We start from the raw sequence: 24,345 nt of genomic DNA, 5'->3' as shown, positions 1-24,345 counted from the left end.
TCCCACCTCCCCACTGGCCCCCCAGGACCTAGGCAGGTCTGGACCCACACCTGTCACTTTAGGCCCTATGAGTTTGAGGTAGTCGCTCATCTCCCTGGAGTTCTTCCTCCTAATGTAAAGTGAGCATATGCACCAGATACACGCTAGGGTTTCCTGTTTCCTAGGCTGCAAAGGAGCCAGAACAAAAGGAAAGATGGCAGGCGAGAGCATCACTCTGCTATTTGACATAGCAGACGTAATTTATGAAGACGTAGTTTATTTACGTCTTCAAATATGTGCCTTAGGGGTTCAGAGTATGGACTCTGCCGTCAGGCTGTCTGGCTTTGCACCCTGGTCCCACTTCTACTAACTGTGTGGTTTTAGGAAAACCACTTTCCTTTCTGAGCCTCAGTTCCCTCATCTGCAAAATGGGGATAATGGTAGGATTTACCTTACAGGGTTGTTGTGTGGATTAAATAGGTTAATAAACGTAAAGCTCTTCGGATGATGTTGGGCTCATGATACATGCTCAGTAGGTGCTGTTAGGTGTGCACACACATCCACACACATACATACACAATACACTCATGCACACATACATACATATACACACATGCACACTTATACATGTAACACCTATCAACATACACATGCACATAGGCATATACACATGCACACAAATACACAATGCATACACACATGTGTGCATATACACTTACACACAAACATAGAAATACACATGTGCATATACATATTCACTTACATATACATGTGTGTATATACATAAACATGTACAATATCCATATACTAGCACACAGATATACATTCGTGCACATACACACATGAACCCATTCACACTTACACACATGTACACATATGGGTACACAAGAGCCTTATCTACAGTCAGGATCAGGGTCCCCAGGACAGGGGGCGCTCTCCTTCAGGTTTGAGCCTGCACAACAGGACCCTGAGAGTGGGGGCTTCACTTGCACCCCTCCCGGGCCAGGTCTGACCTATGCATTTAGGGGAGGTAGGGGAGCGTCCTGCAGCGCGGAGAACTAGAACTTGACTGTGCCTGGTGCAGCGGCCCGGGAAAGCAGCCTCTTGATTCTTGTCAATCCCTATTATAAATGATGATTCCTTCTTCCTACTGACAAAGCTAAGCCTCACCGGGACCAGAGGGCGTGCAGTGCTGTCTTGGTCTGGGTTCCCAGACAGAAGACCCTGAGCTGGGATTCGAGAGGATCCATCTATCTGGAGGTGACCCAGGAAATTCTGGATGGGAGAGTGAGGGGCAATGCCAAAGGGACCCCACAGGAGGAGGCATTAATCCTACGCCATGCTAGGGCCACACCCCACGGGCAATCTCAGGACAGTGTAGGATATCGCAGAGAGCCTCACTTCTGTCAGTTACTGACGAGGCTGCTCCTGGAGCGCAAACCCCTGGCACTTCAGCCTCCCATGCCCGGCCAAGCGTTCGCTGCCCCTGCCAAGTGGTCCCTGCTCCTGGATTTTGGGCTCCCTGGTGACATCTCTGCTCATCTGTCAGCTGTCACCTGTACCCTATTCACACATTAACAGGCACTTGGAGTGTCTTCACGTGCCAGGCCTGGGTGCAGGATGATCAAGACCCCACCCCTGCTCGCATGTGGCTCAGAGACCTTCATCCAGATCATTCCGCAAAGCCACGTGGAATGTGAAACCTGGATTATGTGCAATCACGAGAACACTGAGAGCTGAAGGGCAGGTGGGGGTTGAAGGAGTGGCCGTAGGGTCCTCAAAACGTAAACAGAAAGTTCTCTTGCCCGTCTTACAAGACGGCTGGCGGGTGAAAAAGCTGAGAAGCCGGACACGAAGGAGGAGAAACCTGAACCCAAGCAGGCTGAGGCTGGTGGCAGGTACAGAAGGCGAACCTCAAGGCCCAGACGCCCAAGAAGGGGAAGCCCCACGGCAGCCGGAACCCTGCGCAGGTCAGAGGAATCAGCAGATATTCCTGATCAGCTATGTAGTCCCAAAAGGCCTCGTGCGAGAGGAAGTATTCAGCAGCTAAATCCAGGACTGAAAAGAAAAAGGAGGAGGTTCTTGCTATTGTCACAAAACCAGTTGGTGGCGACCAGAATGGTGGCCCCCGAGTGGCTAAACGTCGAAAAATGCCTAGATACGATCCTGCTGAAGATGTGCCTCGAAAGCTGCTGAGCCACAGCAAGAAACCCCTCAGTCAGCAGGTGAGAAAACCTGCGGCCAGCATCACTCCCGGAACCATTCTGACCATCCTCACTGGGCGCCATAGAGACAAGAGGGTGATTTTCCTGAAGCAGCTGAGCAGTGGCTTGCTACTTGTGACTGGAACTCTGTCCCTCAATCGAGTTCCTCTGCGTAGAACACACTAGAAATTTGTCATCGCCACCTCCACCAAAATTGATATCAGTGGTGTGAAAATCCCCAAACATCTCACTGAGGCTTACTTACTTCAAGAAGAAGAAGCTGCATAAGCCCAGACACCAGGAGGGGGAGATCTTCGACACAGAGAAAGAGAAATATACGGTTAATAGCCGTGCACAATTGATCAGAAAGCTGTGGACCGCAAATTCTGCCAAAAATCAACGCAGTTCCTCAGCTCCAGCACTCCCTCCGCTCTGCGTTTGCTCTCACAAATGGGGTTTATCCTCCCAAACTGGTGCTCTAAATTTATTATGATGAACCTAATTAAATGCCTGATCTGTTAAAAAAAAATAAACTAGGGCGGCCGGTTTTCTCAGTGGTTAGAGCGCAGTGCTCATAACTCCGAACATCTGGTTCGATTCCCACATGGGCCAGTGAGCTGTGCTGCCCACAACTAGATTGAAAACAACGACTTGACTTGGAGCTGATGGGTCCTGGAAAGACACACTGTTCCCCAGTATTCCCCAATTGAAAAAAAAAAGAAGTTAAAAAAAAAAGTAAACAGAAAGCTCTCATTGGATCCAATGATTTCACTCCCAGGTGTCTACCCAAAAGAGTTGCATCCACACAAAAATGTATGTGAGTGCTCACAGCAGTGTTATTCATACTAATCAGAAAGTGGCCATAGCCAATTGTCCATCCACTGGTGAGTGAATGAGTACTACATGGACCGCCCACACAATGGAATGTTATTCAGCCATAAAAAGGAATGAAGCCCTGACAGAGACTACAACATGAGTGAACCCTGTAAACTTTATGCTGAGTGAAGGAAGCCAGACACAAAAGGCCCTATATTATATGATTCCTCTTATAGGAAACATCCAGAATAGGCACTTCGTAGAGACAGAAAGGTAGCCCAGAGCTGAAGGGAGGGGTAATGGGGAATGACAGCTGATGGGTACAGGGGTTTCTTCTGCGGTGATGGAAATGTTCTGGAATTACATAGATTGTGATGACCATTGCAATAACTCTATGAGAGTATTAAATGCCACTGGATTGTTCATTTTAAAGTGGTTAATTTTATGTTATGTGAATTTTACCTCAATAAAAAAAGAAAGAAAAAAATAGAGTTCACTGGGGTTGGAGGAGATTCCACAATGGCCCCTGAAAAGCAGCCTGGGTCCATATGGAACTGAGAGAAGGCCAGCAAGGCTGGGCACAGAGCCTGGCAGGGCACACGAGGGTCAAGGGCCACAAGAGCCCCTCCCCTGTCAGTCCCTCCAAGATCTCAGGGGGAAGCCACGTTGAGCCCCATGGCCCAGGCCACTGGGGCTGCTGAGCTCCTGCTCAGTGTATTTTTTTTTTTTTTTGGCTTAATACTATTAACATTTATTTGCATACAAGTTTCCTAAATAGATGATTTTATATATACATTTTAAACATATGTATTTATGATTTAGAAGTAGACTTGAACATTTTTAATCAGTAAAAATGTATAAAACAATTACAAATGGAAATAACAATGACAAAGTACCCTGTGTTTTTATCCCAGAGACACATCATAGAAATTCAGGTTAAGAAAATTTAGAAAAATGTTGTGTTGTATATTAAGAACATGTTTGGGGGCGTGGAGAGAATAACAGCATTCCCTTTGTCTTAAAGCAGTCGAGTTTGAACTAAGAAGGCAGCAGACCCCAGAAAGACAGAATTCTGAGGTGGGGAATCAAGCATGTGAGTGCAGTATTGTTTCACTCAACCCCTTTACATTGCTCAAGTTCCCACTTCAAAGAGCTGCAGAGGTCACTTCTATTTCAGAAGGATAATCATTTGATAGTATTGACTTTTTCATCTTATTAATCACAACAAATGATAATTTGTGGAATACTTTTCCACTTTAAAAATTAAGACTCTGTATCCCGACAGACGAAGCAGCAGGCACTGCTGGGAGTCTGAGGGTAACACCTGCACCCCACCAGCCTGTGCGTCCTCTTCTAAGCAGAAAGCATGGGGGGGGTGGAGCAGCCTGGAGTTCAGTGGTCAGCGGCATCATGGAGTTGATAGTAATCTCCTTTCTATGATTAATTAGAATCATAGCTGCATCCTTTTTCCTGGCATTGTAGTCTCATTGAAGGCTTTTCATCAATACCTTATTCCTCTGAACACATTTGGGGCACAACATATTGTTCTCCAGGAATAGGGGTGGAAATTTGCTCGCAGGTAGCAAGAAGAGAGCACACACTCTCCCGTGTTTTTCAGGAACCCAGGTTTGCCCAGCATAAAACTGTAGCTGGACCCAACCCTCTTTATGTGCAGGAAGACTTCGCCCATGGACCACACGCCACCTGACACTAGAAGCCTCTTGTGGTGATTCCTCTGCCTCCATCTTCCCAGCTCTGGCTGCAATTCTGTCCAGGAAGAAAACACAGCATCTGGGGATGAAGTTGTCATGACAACCTTGTCCAGTCCTTCAAGAGCAGGCATCCCTTCCTCAGGGGGAGCAGTCACTTTAGAAGGATCAGAACTTTCCAGAGTCATTTCCCACTTTTCCATCTTTAATTTTCTTTGTGTTGTGGTCAAGAGCTTGGCCTCTGCTGATGTGACGGGAATAACCTTTTGATGAGGGTGAGTATGTTTGCAGAGTCGCCTACATGCTTCCAATTTCAAGCCTTTGGTGCCCAGATTTAATTGCTGGCACCAGGCCCTCACGATGTCTTGGTGAATCAGGTTTATGGGTGGCAGTTTAGAGGGCAACGGAGGAACTGGTATCTTCTTCCGCAGTCTTATTCTTTTATTGTCTTGTGCCATCTTTTGTGGGTAGGAAGCTGCATTCTCTTTCATGGACCTTGTTCGTTTGGTTCCCTTCCCTGAGTTTCTTTTTGTACTTGGTTCACGAACAGCCTGCGGTTTCTCTTCAGCTTCTACTGAGACAGGTTGGAATTTGCAAGTCTTTTTTTTTCTCCTTTGACTTCGTTGAGGAGTTTTTGTTGCCTTTTGCATTCTCCATACTCAAAAAGGAAGTCGAGGTTGATAAAAAGAAAATCTTCTTACTTCTCCTCAGTGGATTAATAAGATGGATGATTACCGTGAGGCCCACAGAGCTCTCCCGTAAGCACTGGCTCACTTGATCTGCCTGAGTTGTCTCCGCCATCCTGGAGAGAAGTGCTATTATTGACCCCACTTTACAGATGAGGAGACTGAGGCTCGGGGAGGAGAGGAGAGGGGAGGGGGATTGCCAACCCAGGTCCACCAGATTCTAAACCTTTTCACCTGGAGGAAAATTCCAAAACACTCCTGGGCCGGATTCTGTGTCAGTAATTTACACTCAGGAACGTTCAACTGGGACTTCTGGGTCATCATACTCCCTCTGAGGTCAGCATGCTATAAGGAAGAGACACTTTTGAGACCATTGGAGGTAAAGCCAGCTGGACACCCACATCCACCTGCATTCTATCACCTGGCCTCTGACTGATGCTCAATGGGTGTATCAGTTATCTGCTGCTGCATAACAAACACCCCCAAACTCAGGGGCTTACAACAACAAATGTGTTATCTCATGGTTTCTGTGGGTCAGGAGTCTGGGAGCTGCCTGAGTGGTTCTGGCTCATGTGGTTATAGTGAGGGCTGTCATGTGGGGCTTCAACTGAGTTGTGGTTGTTGGCAGGCCTTGGGTCCTCACTGGTTGTTGGTAGGAGGCCTCCATTCCTTGTTATGTCTCTCCACAGGGCAGTTTCCAGCATGGCAGCTGGCTTCCCACAGAGTGAGTGAGGAGAGAGATACAGAGGCTAAGACAGAAGCCAGTCTTCCTGTAACCTAATCTCAGAAGTGACGTGCCACCACTCCTGCCATACTCTATTTGTTAGAGGCGAGTGACTGAGTCCAGCCCATGCTCAAGGGCAAGAGAATTAAGCTCCACGTCTCGAAGGGTGGAATATCCGAGAAATTGTGGGCATATCTTTAAAACCATCACAGGTGGTGACCCCGAGCTCACATGTGATGCTCTGCTGATGACATAGGAAGACTAGATTTGAAGTCTGAAAATCTGTGCTCGCCCTCCTGGCCTGCCACTTCCTGGCTGAGGAGTCTTGTACTCATCATCTAAGAAACAGAAATGAGAAACAACCTATATACTTATCAGGATGCAGAATAGTTAAGCAAGCTGGGAGTTACACAGTGGAATAATGTACTATACTACATTTAAAAATGAATCAACATGGATAAACCTAAAACATCATATTGAGTGAAAAAAAACTGAGTTGCTAAAGGATCTGAAGTGTGATGATCTTTATGTAAATACTATGACATATGGTTTCTGGATGTTGGCATACGGTGGGAAAAGGGCATAGGACTAACATGTGGTGACTTCCGTAGGCAGTCACCTCTGGGCAGGGGTGGAAGGAAAAGATGGGGTGGAGCTTTAACTCTCTCTAACTTTGATCTCCTTATAAAACACTGCAAAGCCAATATGGAAGAGATTAACATTTGTTAAATCTGGGGGGTGGTACGTGGATGCCTGGTACATGTTGAACTATTCATAATGTAGAGTCTTCAGTGTATTTTGACAATGAAACTGCTGTGAGAATGTTCTGGGCAGAGGCGGGCTGAACACACCCACACGCTCCCTGCACGATGTGCTCGCACGTGTGTACACATAGCATGTCATGTCACTGAGTGTCACGCCAGACACGCAATGGCCAGTGTTTTAATCTGGAATCAGGAAGCAAGCATGTTGACTGGAAATAGTCTGCCAAATGCTGGACTACTGGCAGCTTTTAAGCCTCACCCCACTTCTTCGCCCCACATCCAGACAAGCTGATAAGAAAGCCCAAGTACGTCCCACTTTGCTACAGGGGATCCACACAGCTCCATTCAGTTTCTTCCATGGCCCCACTCCAACCGCAATAAGACCCCAGGCCAGTCTCATTTCTTTGCTCCCTCAAGTTACTTTGGAGCAACTTGGGAAGCTGCCCTTCTCTGCCCAGAAAGTCTCATCATGGGAATAACAAACTTGTCCTCCCCTCTTGGTGCATGTGTGGTTCATCTCTTTCGACATCCAAACCCAACTTTGGGAGGGGGTCCACCCTGTTTCTCCAGCGTGGCCACAGCATAATGACACCTGGGAAGCTCGCCTCTTCTCATTCTGGAAGGTTGGGGCCAGATGAGTCAGTTCTGTCTACATGTTGGCATTTTGTCCGTCTTCTGGGATCAGGCAGAGCTCAGTCTCTGGCCTGGATTCCCCGTCTGGCCTCCCCCACCTGACCCTCGGAGTCTTGGTGGACAGAAGAGAAGAAGACCAGCTCCCACTGACATGAGACAGGCACTGGGCCACGCGGGAGTTCTTTCTCTTGCGTCGGCTCATCAGTCTTCATAGGCACGTGGCTCTTGGAAGCAAACCATGGAGCACGATAGCCCTAAAATGCTGGAAAGAGAAAATGCGGGGGCACTGACTCTTTAAAGGTCCCCAGAGCATCGTTCAGTGGAATTCCCCAGCTGTCAGTGGGACAGAGGGGCCCAGAGCACCTTACGCTTGGTGGCGTTTTAGATTCCACAATATACAGTAAATATTGGTAGCAATACGAGTGAAATATGTGACTGTGTACAAATACGTTGGTACTACATGTCCTGAAAATGGGGTAGTTATAAAAGTGACTCAAAGCTTTGCTATGAGGGTTAATATTGAGCCACACGAAATTGCCCTTCCAGAGGGCAAAAATGGCCCCAAATTGGCAATTTTGTGTGATTCGTGTGGAAAGGAAAACACTAGAAGTATTTTGTGCTCTCCCCCCAGCATTCACCTGGATTAAAGCTTTTGGGTTTTCAAGCTTGCAAAAAGTGACTTATGTTCAAAAGAAATTAAAACGTCGAAATTAAAAAACATAAGAAATGGTGGTTGGGTTTTTGGGTCCCCACCCAGCCCACGGAGCACACAGGCATTTGCAGCCTTTCAGGGTGGAGTGGAAAGCCAGCGTACACTGTCTGTTTCCCCAGGCAGAGCAGGCGCTGCACAGACGCTCCTGTCCAGACGGGGTCTCCCTCTGCCTGCCGTGCTCTCTGGGCCTGCTCGCTGCACCACAGGGACAGAATCCCGCAGGCCCGGAGGCTGCAGGAAGGGCCCTCCAAGCACAGGCTGGACGCCGCCTGGCCACGGTGCAGAGAGCCAGTCTGTCTCATCCTCTCTGGGCGGGATACAGTCACAGGAATTGGCTGCATCAACAGCCAGGCTGGGCTAATGGCAGAGATTCAGACTCCTCAGGGAGGGCAGGAGCTGTGCGGACGTAGGAATCGTGCCAACAACAGCTTCACCAGCCCCCAAGGATACATACCAGCCAACCATGAACACACTTTCTAAGGCCGTGGTCTGCCTGGCCCCACTGAGCACCAGGCTTCTTGCAAGAATGGGATGGCAGAGAACCTGAGCCAGCCTGGGGACCCACACTCTTCAGACAATGGTCCTGGACCAGAGACGTCATCACTGCCTAAAACACAGCATCTCGGGCCTTGCCCAGCCCTGCCGAACCAGAATCAGAGCCAGGTGATTCTGACACGTGCGGAAGGTTGAGCAGCTGTGAAAAGGAGGACCATCCAAGTGGCAGCGGCAGGGTGGGCAATGCCCCTTGACCTGGCTGTTCTGCATTTTGGAATTTATCCAAAGGAACAGATCAGAGAGGCGCCCATGGACACATTGGAACTAGTAATGCAGTTCTTACCCTGGGCGTCCTGCCTCTGGCACAGTAGGTATCCCATTTCACGTCCCTGGGACATGTCCCTAGGAGGTGGTTCTTTGATAGAGAAGGAACCGAGGCTCACGAAAGTTAAGGAGCCCATGGTTACCCAGCCGGGATGCAGTAGAGTTAGGAGTTAAGTTCATACAGTTGACTGTGGGCCACGGGCCCCCACCAGCAGTCCCCTCTGCCTTCTTGCGTGGGCATGTCCATCGCAATGTTATTTATGGGTCAGGGAGCAGAAACTTACATCTCCAGCACTGGAGGCTGGCCAGGTAGAACATGATCTGTCTGTATCACTGGGTGTCCTGCTCTCTAGTTTGAAGCGTGGACACCAACCCCCTAGTAGGACCCTCATGTACACTTGAACGACACTCCTCTACACTGGCCTTGCATCTATACTCTGCTTCCTTCTTCCTGTCCCTGTAAAAAGTCCCAGAATCCCAGGGGCTCCTGTGGCTTCCCAGCGAAAGGGCGTGCCTGTTCTCTCAGCCAAGATCTGTGATTCATTCTTCCTGCCTTGGCTGCCATTGGCCAGTGAAGCCCCTGTCTGTGGCAGCTTAAGCCAGCATCACCATGGGCAGCCTGGGGTAGACCTCATGCTGGGACATGGTGCTTGAGACCAAGAGGGTTGGGAATTGGGGCAGAAGAGGACCCCCTTCATGTTACTGCAGCTATGGGATTTCCATGTTAAATGCATTCCCAGTGCTTCTTACTAGTACCCGTGGGTGCACACAGCCACAGAACAGACATGACTACCTTCCCCATTGCAGGCTTCTGAGAATGAGGTAATGGAGGAACAGACAGCCCAGTATCAGTTACATACATACTTGGCCCAGAGTCAGCTGGCCTTCCTGGCACCTCTCTGTCGGCCTTCCAGAGTCATGCCTGTCCTGTTTCTGCCCATAATAGAAGGCATGTTAGAGGCCGGGTGGAGTCTGGAGCCAGACTGCATGGATTCAAATCCTGGCCCCACCACTTAGCAGCTGTGTGACCTTGGGCAAGTAGCTTCACCTTTCTGTGCCTCAGCTTCCTCCTCTGTATGGGATAATAATAGTAGACTTGTCCATGCAGTTGTTGTGAGGATAAAATGAGTTACTATATGGAAAGCACCGAGAACATGTGAGCACAATGCAAACATTTTAAAGCTCTAAAAAGGATATGAAGTATATGTACACATAAATGTGTCCTATTATTATTAACAGCTATAGAGACACTAGCAACCATTAAGGTAGGCTGTAGAAGACAATTTAATGAAATGGGAACATGTTTAGGACATATGCTAAGTGGAAGAAAAGTAAGTACAAAACAGGCTTTTTGATAGATCTTAATTTTGTAAAATACAGACAGTCCTGTATGATTTTTCAACTTTCAGATGGTGTGAAAGCGATTTGCATTCAGTAGAAATCCTACTTGGAATTTTGATTTCATCTTTGATCTTTTCCTGGGCTAGTGATATGTGGTACGATACTCTCTTGTGATGCTGGGCAGTGGCAGGGAGCCACAGGCCCAGTCAGCCACGCCATAAACAACCAGTACTCTACGCTCTACTGCGTTGCCAGCATTTTCTGGATATTGTGTTTTGCGTTTTTGTATCCCATCATGTCTATAAAACGCCCATCTGTGTCTCCTGATTCTGGTGAGAAGGAAAAGGAAAGCAATTACTCTTGAGATGAAACTCAAGACAGTTGCCCAACTGTGGGCTAATGTGAGTGTTCTGAGCATATTCAGTAGATTAAATGTGTTTTTGACTTACAATATTTTCAACTTATGATCGGGTTATGGCCCATGATAAGGCCATAACCCCGTTGTAAGTCGAGGAGCATCTGTATATCGGTATTAACTATGCATGGAAGAAAATGACAGAGGGAAATAAAGCAATTAACTGTGTAACTGCTGGGCGGTGGGATGATGATGATTTTCACTTCCTGTGTGTGTTTCTCTGTATTTTCCAAAGTGTGTATAGTGAATGTAATGGTTATACTATGAACCAAGCACGTTTTAAAAAGCTGCTCTGCAAAAAAGAAAGTGATAGTTCAAGGGACCCCCAGTTCAAGGGTAGTCTTTTCAGGAGAGGAGCTACCTTTCATTTCCCCAAAGCCATGGCCCCCTTGCAGTATGAAGGCGTGTGGGGCAGGAGGGGCGGGGGGAGATGGACCAGCAGGAAGTTAGGAGAGCCATTATTCTCTTTCTCCAGCCCTCCAGGGAACACATAGAGACCCTGGGCCAACAGCCTCTGCCTCTCCCACCTCCTGGAGCTTCTGTTTCCTTTCCTGGGAGTGCTTCTTAGTACGTGGGATCGTGGGATCGTTGTGCTGATTTAATGGGTAATGCCTACACCAGATCTTGGCACAGAGCTCTTCATAAATGGAGGGATCGGCAAGGGAGGAGAGGCTGATTCTTCTTCCCATTTAACAGGTGATGACTCAGAGGCTGAGTGACTTGTGCGAAGACTCACGGCTAGCAAAGGGCAGAGTTAGGACTGAGCACACATCTTGTGGGCCCACTCCAGGCTTCCATAATTTCTTTGTCATTCAGTTAGGGGATTCCTTAACTGGCATCACTATTTACCAGCCAAGCCTCGTCTCCACATCATCAGTAACTGTAATTGCCATTGTCAAAGCTTCTACAGTGTGATAGCTTTCTGGCCCCATGAGTAAAAACCATGCCAGTTTTGTTCTCTGCCACATCCCCAGCTCTAGCCTCAGGTTTCTTGAATGAATGTTGAGTGAGCTGTTGAATGTTCAGGGTGAAAAGTCTCTGTTTTGCAGGCAGGAAAGGTGGTGAGGCAGGTGGAGCACAGAAAGAAGCTAGTCTGCTCACTCTTTACTTGGCAAAGGGTAGAGACTGGCTCCTGCAAGCTCAAGGACAGGTGTGTTCTCTGATAGGGCAGAACTCATGGAAGCGTGATGGGCCTGGAGAGTCATCAGATTCAAGCAAGCTCCAGGGTCTTCAGCCCCCTAAGAGGGGGTGGAGCTTCACTTGTGCTTATACTCTGATTGGCCCCCTCCCTGTGTCTTTCATTTCCTGCTGGCCCTTCCTCCAAGAGGTCCTAGTGTGTCTAGTCAGCTCTGGCCACAGTGGGGGACAGGATTGTGGATCTCAGAACCTGGTCTATCCAGGCACTTGAGATGCTTTCCCCAAGAACTCATTGTGGGTCACTGGACCAGACCGACGTCATTGGTTCAAACCCCTCCCCCCCCATCTTGAGGGCACAGCACTCTTGAATGGGAGGCAAGGCCACCCACTGTAAGGACATAGAATAGGCCAGATTGATGAGGGTGAGCAGTCCTCTCAAAGAAGGTGGGCATGTTAGTGAAGATCCTTTAGCAACAACACCAAAAGCATGAGCAATAAAAGAAAAAGTAGATACATAGGACTTCATCCAAATAAAAAACGTGTGCTGCAAAGGATAGGTACCATGAAGAAAGTGAAAAGGCAACCCACAGAATGGAAGGAAATATTTGCAAAGCAGATAGAGCTGGTCAGAGATTTGTATCCAGAGTATATAAAGAACGAAAACTCAATCAGAAAAACAAATTTAGACAAGGGCAAAGGACTTGAATACGTATTTCTCCAAAAGAAGACATACACCATCATTCAAGAAACCCGAGGCTAGAGCTGGGGCAGAGAACAAAACTGGCATGGTTTTTGCCCACGTGGCCAGAAAGCTATCACTCAGCAGAAGCTCTGATAATGGCAATTACAGTTACTGATGACGTGGAGACTAGACTTGGCTGGCCGAGAAGCAATGAAAAGATGCGCCACCTTACTAATCATTAGGGAAATAGTACAGCTGGTCTGGAAAGTTCCTCAAAAGGTGAAATGGAACTATCGTATGGCCCAGCAATTCCACTCCTGGGTTTATACTCGGGAGAAATGAAAATATAGGTCCACACAAAAACCTGTACATGAACGCATAGCAGCATTATTCACTATCACCAAAAGTGGAAAACAGCCCAAATGTCCATTAGCTGATGATGGATAAACAAATGTGGTTCATCACTATGATGGAATATTATTTGACGATAAAAAGGAATGAAGTACTGACAGATGCCACGACATGGACGTGCCTTGAAAACATTATGCTGAGTAAAAGAAGTCAGTCACAAAAGGCCTCTGTGGTATGCTTCCATTGACAGGAAATGTCCAGAATAAGCAAATCCATAGAGACACAAAGTAGAGTAGTGCTTGCCAGGGGTTGGGCGAGCAGGGAATAGGAAGGGACTGTGAGTACGTACAGGTTTCTTTGGGGGATGGTGAAAAGGTAAAATTACATTGTGGTGGAAGTTCATCACTTTATGAGTATCCTTGAAACATTGAATTATATACTTTAAGTGTATGTGTGATATGGTATGTGAATTATATCTCAATAAATCTGTTTTAAAACACCCTTTGGCAAATAAATGCCAGAAAACCCAACTCAGAGTGATGTAAGCAAAAAGGGAATTTAGTAAGTGGGTAAATTCAGACCTAGGTGTGCCTTCAGCTACTACTTGATTCAGGAGCTGAAACAGGTCATCGGCAACTGGGGAAAGACTACCCAACACGGGGCTGAGAATCAGGGGCAATCTGAATGTTTTTGCCTAGGTAAAGGGTATTGGATGCTGACCAGCCCTATGTCCATGGCAGACTGGAACTGGCACAGGAGGTAGCGCCTAGAGAGGAGAAGAAGGGGGCTTACCTGACTTTGTCTCTGCAAAAGGCAAGGTTGGGGGACAAGGCTAGAAGAGGGAAGGAGCTGTCCCTCGTCCCAGTTATCTCTGAATCACTCCATGATCCTGAGCAAGTATTTTACCGCCTTATTTATTCAGTCACCCCAAATCATATTTATGGAGCACCTACTCTGTAGAGACACTGGGTTGGGATAGAATGTGAACACAACAGCCATGGTGCCTGCCTTTCACCATCTAGCAGAGAATGCTGATGAAACAAACCTGGGCCACACAGCGTGCCAAATGCGGTGAGTCAGAAGGTCCAAGGAGCCCTGGGAGTACAGGGCAGAAACACCCATCCTGGGCTTGGAGGGGGTAAGGGGTCAGTAGGCTTCCTGGTTAAAAGGAGTTACTAAGCTGAGATATGAAAGCATGCAGCAGGCATCACGGACATGGCACCTGGAGGGGAACAGCGTATGTGAGGGAGGAGGCCAGCCTAGGCAGGTTGGGATACAGGAGCAGGAAATAGGCAGTAGAGAGCGAGGAGACAGAAAGGGAAGGCAGGCACTGGTCAGGAAGGCCTGGTCAATCATGTAAAGGAGACTGGATGCAATCCCAAGGTCAGTGGGCTCATCAATGAAAGGATAGGTGTGAACTCACCTGGCCTGGCCTGCACACCAGTTGGTCTATGCTGACCAGGCCTCCAATCCACTATTGTGACTTCTGGATTTACGTCCCCAATGTCTGAGCCTTTGCACGCTGGCTTTCACACTCAGATACATTCGCCAACCTATGGCAGCTCAGCCCCTGTCCCCAGCTCTTGCCTTGGACTCCAGGACTTTCATCTTCTTCTTCAATGAACCAGAAGATCCATGAGCCTCTTCCTGCACCATCCTGCTCACTAATCTTCCATGAGGATGGAGGAATTGGATACACAATAGATAAGGAAAAAGCAAGAGGAAACCACTGGCTGCCTCACTCTAATGAGGTCTAATCACACTTATTAGCCCTGGGAGGCAGAGAAGGAGGAGAGAATAGAAAAAGGCAACACAGCCGGAAGCATTTTCCTGGATGTCTTTATGCATTCGACAAACCACCTGCTGAGCAGGAAGGGTGAGTAAGGCCTCTGTAATCCTCCCCACTCCTCTGCCTGTAGCCTATGTCTCCAGGTGCCATGTCCGTGATATCAGCCCATGTCAAACAAGGTCAAAACACAGCTCAGAAACAGCCATAGCAGACTTAATGTCTTAACAGCACCTCTGGGCTTGTTACGTGACAAGCTTCGGCTCAACAAATGTTTAGAGACTGCTGAGTGTTCGTTTATTCGTTTGTTCATTCATCATTTACTCAAAATGCAATCATTGCTTTCCTAGTGGGTGCCAGACGTCACGCTGGGCACCAAAGGGGAAGAGAGGAATCTGACAGGGTCCCACATAGCAGCACTCCCCCCTCCTCCTGTGAGTGGATGAGACCATGAATTAGAAGATAACCACGTGACACAGCGACATACACTATAACGGGAGGAGCGTAGATGCTGACCAAGTCCAGAGAAAAGCACCTACCTGGCGTGGGGAGTTCCTGGAGAGGGAGCTTTACGGTGAGTCCCAGAAGTGAACAAGTGTTCCTGGGCAAAGACAAGTGTGCACACGTTCCAGAATACATAGACCAATAAGTCGAAGCAGTTGTTTGTAATAGCCCCCAAATGGAAGCAAGCCAAATATCCCATTACAGGAGAATGGCTGTTTATACAAGGGAATATTATACAGCTAAGAGAATGAATGGACCCTATTGATGCACAACTGCATGGATGACCCTCGAGCACAATGTTGAGCAAAAAAGAATATATATGGTCTAATTTTAGTCACATAAAGTTCAACAACAGGCAAAACTAAATTGCAGTGCTTAAAGAATACACATACACAGGTGGTAGCACTAGTATAAGAAGAAAAGATGACCATAATTTCAGATTAATGGTTCTGTCTGGGGGGAAGGAGAAGGTTATGATCGGGGAGGGGCACACTGTGGATTTTAGGGGTGCTGATAATGTTCAATTATTTGGGCTTAGTGGTTGTTCATGGGCATTTGCTATTTGACCATTGATCAAATTGTACAAATATGTGACTTGAGCACAGACAAAAACTCGTCTTCTCCAGTGAGGGGACACTTACCCAGTTGAGACAGAAGATCATGTGTGTAAGCTGCTTGGGTTCATTTCCACTTTGGGCAAGTGACTTGACCTGTCCAAGCCTCAGGTTTCCTCATCTGTAAAATGGGGATAATAATAGTACCAGCCTCATAAGGTTGTTTTAGGATTAAATGTTATAGTGAATGTAAAGTGCCAAGCAAAGATCTAGGAACATCAATGTAATAATTAATCACCATCATCATCACCATCGTCCCCATTATCACCATCACCATCATCACCATCACCATTATCACCACCACTATCATCACCATCGCCATCATTACCATCATTACCATCACCATCATCACCATCACCATCATCACCATCATTACCATCACCATCATCACCATCATCACCATCACCATTATCACCACCACTATCATCACCATCATCACCATCACCATTATCACCACCACTATCATCACCATCGCCACCACCATCACCATCATCACCATCACCATCATCACCATCATTACCACCATCACCATCACCATCATCACCATCACCATCATCACCACCACTATCATCACCATCGCCATCACCATCACCATCATTACCATCACCATCATTATCACCTCTTCCACAGCCTTTCTTTTTCCTTCTTGCTAATCCATCCAAATCACTTCTGCATCATCTTCCTCCTCCTCCTTCCTTCCTCCACTCCTCTCTTCATAATTGTCTTCATCTAGAAAACTGAATGACCAATGACAGTGATCTTTGGGGTCATAGATAGTTCTAATTCTTGGTAAATAGGAAGTAAAATTATGCCTGCCATTTTTTCAGAGCTCTTCCATTCTCCATGTCAAATCATCTGTCCCCTCAATAGAATACACATCCCAATTTTTGGAGCAGAATGTGCTTCCACTCCTTGCACTAGAAATGCCAATCATGTTTTCTCCCTGGTGTCATGCAGTAGGACCCTACTCCCTGATCACAGCTGACTGACTCGTGCTGGTCCAAGCTGAATCTCTCTGCTGGGAATCAGGATCCATAGAATCCAGATTATTGATTGTCAGGGTGTTGGACTGAGAGGTACTGGAAAGAGCATATTGTGACAGAGAAAACTGGTCTACGGAGAGCAGAAATATAGTGCAGACAGGCCAGAGGAGAGACCGTGGGACCCAGAAAAAGGGAGCGACTTGAGTTTCGACTTACCAGTTCTTGGTTGCTGCCCAGCGCCTGCTTTTACCTCCTTCTTGAGGCCAGAGAAGTCCCCCTCTCTTCCAATAAATTGCCACATTCTCATCCCTGCTGTCCCATTAGTTGCATAATCTTTTTGTTTAAGTGTGTCCCCCACACACCCTCTTTTTTTTTTAACTTGGATATATTTATTTTCAAAGAAAACTTTATATTAGCAATCTAAATATGAAATCCATTGCATCTGATGTTCTCAGAAGGAAACTGTAAAAATAAATACAACAAATAAATAAGAATAGATAGAAACATCAAAAATTAAAAAACGAAATAATGAAATACAAGTAGAAAATAAGCCCAATTAATTTACAAAGTGTTTATCTAAGAAATGTAAATTCATAATGAGATACCATTACACATCCATTAGATTGGCTAAAATTAGAAAGACTGACATTACCAAGTGCTGGTGCGGATGTGGAGCCACTAGAATTCTCACGCTCTGCTGGGGGAGTGCAAATTGACTCAACTACTTTGGGAAACTAAATACTAACATTTGCTACCCTAGGTCCCAATAAGTTCTCCCGCAGAAGGGACATACACGAGTTTTACTCAAAACACCTGTTGAAAATAACTAACTTTATTCAAAATCACCCCAAACTAGAAACAACACACGTGCTTCCCAACAGGAGAATAGGTAAATAAATTATAGTATATTCATGCAATGGAATACTATATAGCAACAAAAATAACAAAGTGCCGTTATACATGACAAACCCAATGGATCTGAGAAATATGTTGAATGAAGGGAGCCAGACACTAGCGTATGGTTGCATTTATATGAGGTTCAAGGATAAAGCAGAACTAATTTATGGTGATACACGTCAGAAGAGCTGTTTCCTATGGTGTGTGGAGGGAAACAGACGGGAGGTACACAAAGGGAATGTTTTATATTTTGAACCGGATGGTGTTAAGAGCATATTGGAAAGGGCAATATGTTCTTTCCAGTACCTCTCAGTCCAACACCCTGACAATCAATAACCTGGAATCTATGGATCCTGATTCCCAGGAGAGAGATTCAGCTTGGACCAGCAGCTGTGATCAGGGAGTAGGGTCCTACTACATGACAGCAGGGAGAAAGCATGATTGGCATTTCTAGCGCAAGTAGAGGAAGCAGCAAGTGCAATGGTTGCCATTGCACTTGTAGCCTTCGAGGGGTGAGCACCAGGCCAAGTAGAGGGGCAGCTGCGATGACAGGGTACTGTGACCACTGTTATTGCTGCTCTCTGTGGATGTCATGATTCCAGTGGCTGAGTTGGAAAAGGTAGTTTAGGGAGGAGGACTGAGGGTTCCTTGCAGGACAGCAGGGTGGAAAGGGACGGCCACATGCCTGCCCCGAATCTATACGGCCACTTACTGGCAGGTTAGCTCATTTGCCCAAGGCTCTGGTTCCTCATCCATAATGTGGCATCCACCCACCCTAGGGGCTGACGTGGCTTGGGGGAGGTAGGGATTTCGTGGCACCCACTGAGCCCAGCTCCCAGCAGGCACTCACTGGCTGTCCTTAGGAAGGATGGTTAGGAATGGGGGTTCCTGGCACTCCTGGTGGAGAGGAAAAACAGAGTGGATGAGTCTGGAAGCACTTGAACTTGAAATATCAAGGTTTCCTTAAGAACGTACTTGCCTATCTTAAGCATGTCATCCCTACTACTATTGACTCTGCCTCAGTTTTCTCATCCATAACATGGGGATAGTAACATCCTCTAGGAACCACATCTTGGAGTTGTTAAGAGGAATAAATGAATTAAACACCGGAAAATGCTGAGAAAGTGCCTGGCACCAGTCGGTACTCCTTTTAGACACTGTTACACTGCTAGCATTTCCTGGAACTAAGATGTGGGCCTACACAGCTATAGGGTAAGGAAAAAATGCACCCAGCAGGGTGCCATAGAGTCAATTTCAAAGCTCAGATTAAGGTTTCTCAACTTTTCTCCTTAGCAGACCTTTGACCACGTGGCTGGTCAGCAATTAATCAAAAACAAAGGATTCCTGCCCTGAAGGCGGGGTTCTGGCAGTGGAGAGCAGTCCAGGAATGAGACGCCCTCAAAGTTCTCCTTACCTTTTGGGGTCAAGCCCTGGTGCTGACTCCTGTTAGCTGTCTGTGGCCTTGGGCCACTCACTTTACCTGCCTGAGTCTCAGTTTCCTCATCTTTGAGAAGGAGGGATGCTCGCAGTTCAGACCCCAGAGGGTTATGCCAGGATTTAGATGAAATAAGACACTCAAGGACAGGCACAGAGAAATCGGCCAACGAAGCCAATAATTTGACTCCTCATTTTGCTCCCACCCATGGCTGACATCTTTCTCTGCCTCTGGTTTGGGGGAAATCAAGAGCCCCAGGACAATTTCAAGGTTTAGACCCTTATGAGCACTTCCAAGCAATTGTCGTCTCTTCCCTGGGGGCTGAGTCTGGGCAGGTGGAGAGTTACAGTAAGAAAATGAGTGGTGGTGTTAGGAGAACAGAGGAGGGAGGCCTGGGGCATAGGCAGCAATGAAGACGTAAGGATGACCAGCTTCAGTCTTGGAAACAACCACCCCTGGAGAGGGAAGGAATCATAACAATAACAACTATGAGTTACTGAGGACCAACGAGGTGGTAGGGACCACCAAACACCTTAGCTACCTGTGTTGAGTTGGTTACTCTTCGCCCGGCCCTAGGAAGTGGGAACAGGTGTTGGTGCCACTTTAAAGATGAAGAACGAGGCACAGAAAGATTCCATAATGGGCTCCCAGTAAGTCAGTGACTGAGCCAGGTTCTAAACCCAGACAGCTAAGGGGACTGCACGGATGAGCTAGCAGACACCCTTCCTAACAACTGCTCCTAGCACCGGAGCCATGTCAACCTCCCACATTTGCATGAGTGTGTGTAGGGGGACCAGTTTTGGGGTGCCACAGGGCTGAGCCAACAAACCCCGGAAGCTGGTCAGGGGTGACCCCAGGAAGATAGTCCCTCTGAAGGCTCCCCTCAATAGCCCCAGGCAGGCCACACCCACAGTCCTGATAAGTAATCTGCAGCACAGAGACAGGAAATAAACTAACCCACCACGCAGCAGTGTGGGGGTCACATTGGACTGCAGGAAGAGTGGCAATGAGTGCTGAGGAAAATTCTAGAACTACAGAACTGAGGGAGCAGGGGAACGATCTCGTTTCTCATTTTATAGGTGAAGACACTGGGCCTCGGGAAGCTGGGAGACTTGTTTCACACCAACTTAGTGTCAGAACCAAGAGCAGAGCCCAGGTCCCCCGTACGTGGTTTTCCCTGTCACCACGCTATTTACCACCACCTAACTCGGTAGGTTGGTAATTTGTGACCCAAATGTGCATCTTACACTGAAAGTGAACAACATAGATGTGGTTCCATCTGCACGAAACTTATAGTTTGTTGTGGTTACTATTGCTGTGTAACAAACCATACCAAAACTCAGTGGCTTATAGCAGGGTCTCATGGGCCAAACGTGTCCCCCCCAAATTAATATATTGAAACCCTAACCCCGTTGTGGCTGTATTTGGAGTAAGAAAGTAATTAAGGTTAATCAGGTCTTAAGGATGGGGCCTGATCCCATAGGATTCGTGTCCTTAGAAGAAAACAAACAACCAGAGCCCTCTTGCTCTCCCATGCTCACTCACCTGATCTCTTTCTCTCTCCCTCCACTTCCTATCTCCCCTAAATGTGAGGACAAAGTGAGAAGGCAGCCATCTGCAAGCCAAGAAGAGGGTCCTCATCAGAACACAACCATGCTTACACCCTGATCTCAGACTTCCAGCCTCCAGAACTGTGAGAAAATAAATTTTGTGTTTAAGCCACACCCCCCACCCCAGTCTATGGCATTTTGCCATGGCAGCTAAGCAGGCTAACACACAGGGCTTGGCAAACGTTTTCTGTAAAGGACAAGGTGGTCCTTATGCTTTATGGACTATATAGTCTCTGTTGCAGTGACTCAACTCTGCCGTTATGGTGGGAAAGCAGCCATAGGCATATGTAAATGAATGGGGGTGGTTGTGTTCCAATAAAACTTTACTTATAAAAACAGGCAGCGGGCCAGATTTGGCCCCTGAGCTATAGTTTATATAACTCAGCTTAACATAACAACAGTCACTTTTTGTTCAGAAATTTATATGATGACAAGTTGTGGTGGGGAAAACAGCATGGGTGGGGTCTCTGCTCCATGTGGCATTAATGGGGGTGGCCCACCTGAGCTGGAGAAGCTGAGTGCAAGATGGTGCATTCACAGGGCTGTCAACTGGTGCTGGGCTGGCTGGGAGTCCAGCTGAGGCTGTGAGCTGGAGGCCCTGTTTCTATTCTATGCATCTCTCCATGGGTTGCTTGGGCTTTTTAATATCATGGTGATTTGGTTCCAAGCTCTAGCGTCCTGAGACCATGAGGTAGAAGCTGTGTCACTGTTTACACTCCAACCTTCGAAGTCACACGATGTCACTTCTGCTACACTCATTAGTTAGCCCACCTCTCAGGAGGAGTGTCCATGTCACGTTATAGGAGAGCCCCCAGAATGGGAGGTCTTGATGCAGCCATCTCAGTGTCCGGGCAAACACAGTCAGAGACAGGAAGACAAACAGGTAACTGCAGTGTATAGTTCAGTTCTCTGAAGGAAACAGATGGGCCTCTGGGCGATGAAAAGGAAACCAGGAAGCCTTTCTGGAGGTGAAACCAGAAAACTTCCCAGTCATGGCTATCAAAGAGGGAGCAGGCAAGGGAAGGGCAGTGCAATGGCTGGAGGCCAGAAAGGTTATAGGCTGGAAAACCAGACCACCTGGGCTGGAATCCTCCTCGGTCATTATTTTCCCTTTGATCAGACACTTCACTGAGACAGGCTCAGAGTTGAACTTTACGCACAGATGGTATGTAAGCCCAGGTCATCTGAGGAGCCGTGAGATCCCTAATGGGAGGTATTCACCCCTACTTAGAGCCTGGTGCACACAGCCATGAAATTCTGCATGGTGATAGAGCTTTTCGTTTTTCTCCCTGGTTTTTGTTTTTAAATTGCTGGGTAGTACTATGTTTATAGCCTTGGAGAGTTTCCTCCAAAATGAAATCAATACCTCCAGCCCCACTTTATGGGAGAACGATTTTCAGATTGCACAAAACGAATGCCTCGTATTTCTGCATTTCAGACAGTAGAGTCTGTCACTTCTAAAGCTAATCTGACCATGCAGGAGAGAGAAGGGAGGGTCAGTTGGGGAAGGGTGAGAGGGAGTATTGGAATTGCCAGGGGGAAAGGTATGCATTACCCAGAGGTAGAAGGTGCTGACCAGTAATCGCTTGGAACCAATCACCATTTTCCAACAAGATCTCAGTTGAAATCCTCTGCTCCGGTGAGAAAGGGCTGCTGAATCAGCAAAAAAATGGGTTAGAAATAAAATGGAAGAAAGAAAGTGCAGTGTGTACAAGAGAAAGAGAAATTCTATGTCAACAGTGTTTGGGAAGAGCAGGCTGATGGCTGGGCATCCCACATCCTAGGAACCCATGACCTTTGCTGGGGGGGCTAGTCTCCTAACAACACCACTACTTCCTACTTCTTCAGTGCTTACCATGCGTTGAGTGCCAGCTCCTTGAATTCTCATAGCAACTTTATAGGAACTATTATTATGCCCATCTTACAGATGAGGAAACCCGAGCTGACTGCCCAAAGCCACACAGCTGTCCAGCCCTCGAGGCAGGATTTGAACCTGAATCTTGAGAGGAAAGTCTGCAACCCTTTTGCCTACACGTTCACCACCATATAATTTTCATTTACACCAAACTGCCCAGACATGCTATTTCATACTCATTTAGACTGACAAAATAAAGTCAATGGAAACCTAATAGGAAGTCTGATAATACCAAGTGCCTGTCAGGAAGTAGAGAACTGGAAGGAAGTGCAGGTGAACTTCAGGGCGAGAAGGAAATGCTCCAGGTGTTCTGGAGAGCAAGTTCTATTAAGTCCAAGATGTGCTTGACCCAACAATTCCACCCGAGGCATTTAGAGAAGCCATCCAGATGAGCACAGGGAGACAGCGACGAGAAGGTGCATTGAATCATTGTAACTGCAAATCACAAAGCAAAATGGAAAACTCCCTAAATGACCCTCCTCAGTGGGGGTGGGTGAGGAGGTGACTGCACACCAGGCTAGGGACGCTTTAGGGAGGGGGCTTGGATGCCCAGGCCAAGACTAGAAGTTGAGTTGAGCTCTGGGAGTCGGAAGAGGGGCTATTTTTCTATTGAGGGCCTGTGTAGCCAAAGGTGGGAACAATGCGGGCAGGAGAAGGCTGAGCAGGGCCCCCGACTAATTGGAGGTTTCAATCGCACTTCTTTAGCTGTGCTAAATCTCAGGCGCCTTCGCCTGGCTTGCAATTCCTGGCGCAACGCCGCCCGCGTCACCGGCCCGCACTCCAACTAGCCCGGACCCTGTGCCGTCTCCCCTCCGCAGCCCTAAATGCTGCCATTTGCCGCACACGCTCCTGAAGGGCTGGGAACGCGGGATCTCCTGCCTGCGGATTTATGGTCCAGGAAATGCATTTTAAATTGGTCCCAGGATACTCGCATCCAGGAATCAGACACCATCTCTTGGGAGTGCAGGGGGATGGGAGCGGGAGTATGTGTGGAGAGAGACCTGGTAACGCCCGAGTGGTGATCCCACTTTGCTCCCCCAGAGCGCGACCACTCCCGGAGTGGGGGGCTACCTGTTGGCCAGGGTGCAGGGTAGGGACGGAATTGGGGTGTCTTTATTCTAAGATATATGTGTGTGGCCAGGAATTCAATTTATGGGGAGGGGACATGTTTTCTGAGGCAAGCGCCCCCTTCCCGCCCACATTTGGACCCAAACTGCCTGCAAGGAAAAAGGACGGATTATTTGTCATGAGAAAAACCACCTGTGGTCTGCCAAGAGCCTCTCCAGTCAAACCAGGGGCAGGAGTCGCTGATAGGAGTCAGGCGGGAGGGGCGAGGCGCCGGGTGGGGGAGCGGCGCCCCCGGACCGCCCCAGGCCTGCTCTGCCGGGTTTCACCTCGCGGTTCACGGGAGGAGCAGAGAGAGCGCTGGGTGCTGGGCGCCCTCCCATTACGCAGTTCTTGTCCCTTTAAATCCAAGTCCCGAGAAAGGGGGGGTTGGGGTGCCCTGGCTGGACCCCTATTTCCACACGGGCCCGGGCAAGGGGCAAAGCCTACCGGGCGGGAGCGCCGAATGGGGGATGAAGAGGGCGAGGTGCCCGGGGTGCCCAGGGTCCCCGCCTGCACCCCGCG

At 47.8% G+C, this 24,345-nt stretch overlaps 2 pseudogenes; one reads left to right on the top strand and one right to left on the bottom strand.

Annotated features, from left to right (window-relative positions):
- The first annotated feature begins 2,062 nt into the window (after window positions 1–2,062).
- On the top strand, window positions 2,063–2,665 carry LOC109453133 (large ribosomal subunit protein eL6; annotated as a pseudogene).
- An 847-nt stretch (window positions 2,666–3,512) lies between these two features.
- On the bottom strand, window positions 3,513–24,342 carry LOC141567469 (developmental pluripotency-associated protein 4 pseudogene; annotated as a pseudogene).
- Window positions 24,343–24,345: the final 3 nt, after the last annotated feature.

This window comes from Rhinolophus sinicus, linkage group LG11 (genome assembly GCF_036562045.2).
Source record: "Rhinolophus sinicus isolate RSC01 linkage group LG11, ASM3656204v1, whole genome shotgun sequence".
Lineage (NCBI taxonomy): Eukaryota > Metazoa > Chordata > Mammalia > Chiroptera > Rhinolophidae > Rhinolophus > Rhinolophus sinicus.
The sequence above is the reverse complement of the archived record's forward strand: the minus strand, read 5'-3'. Positions and strand labels throughout refer to the sequence as shown.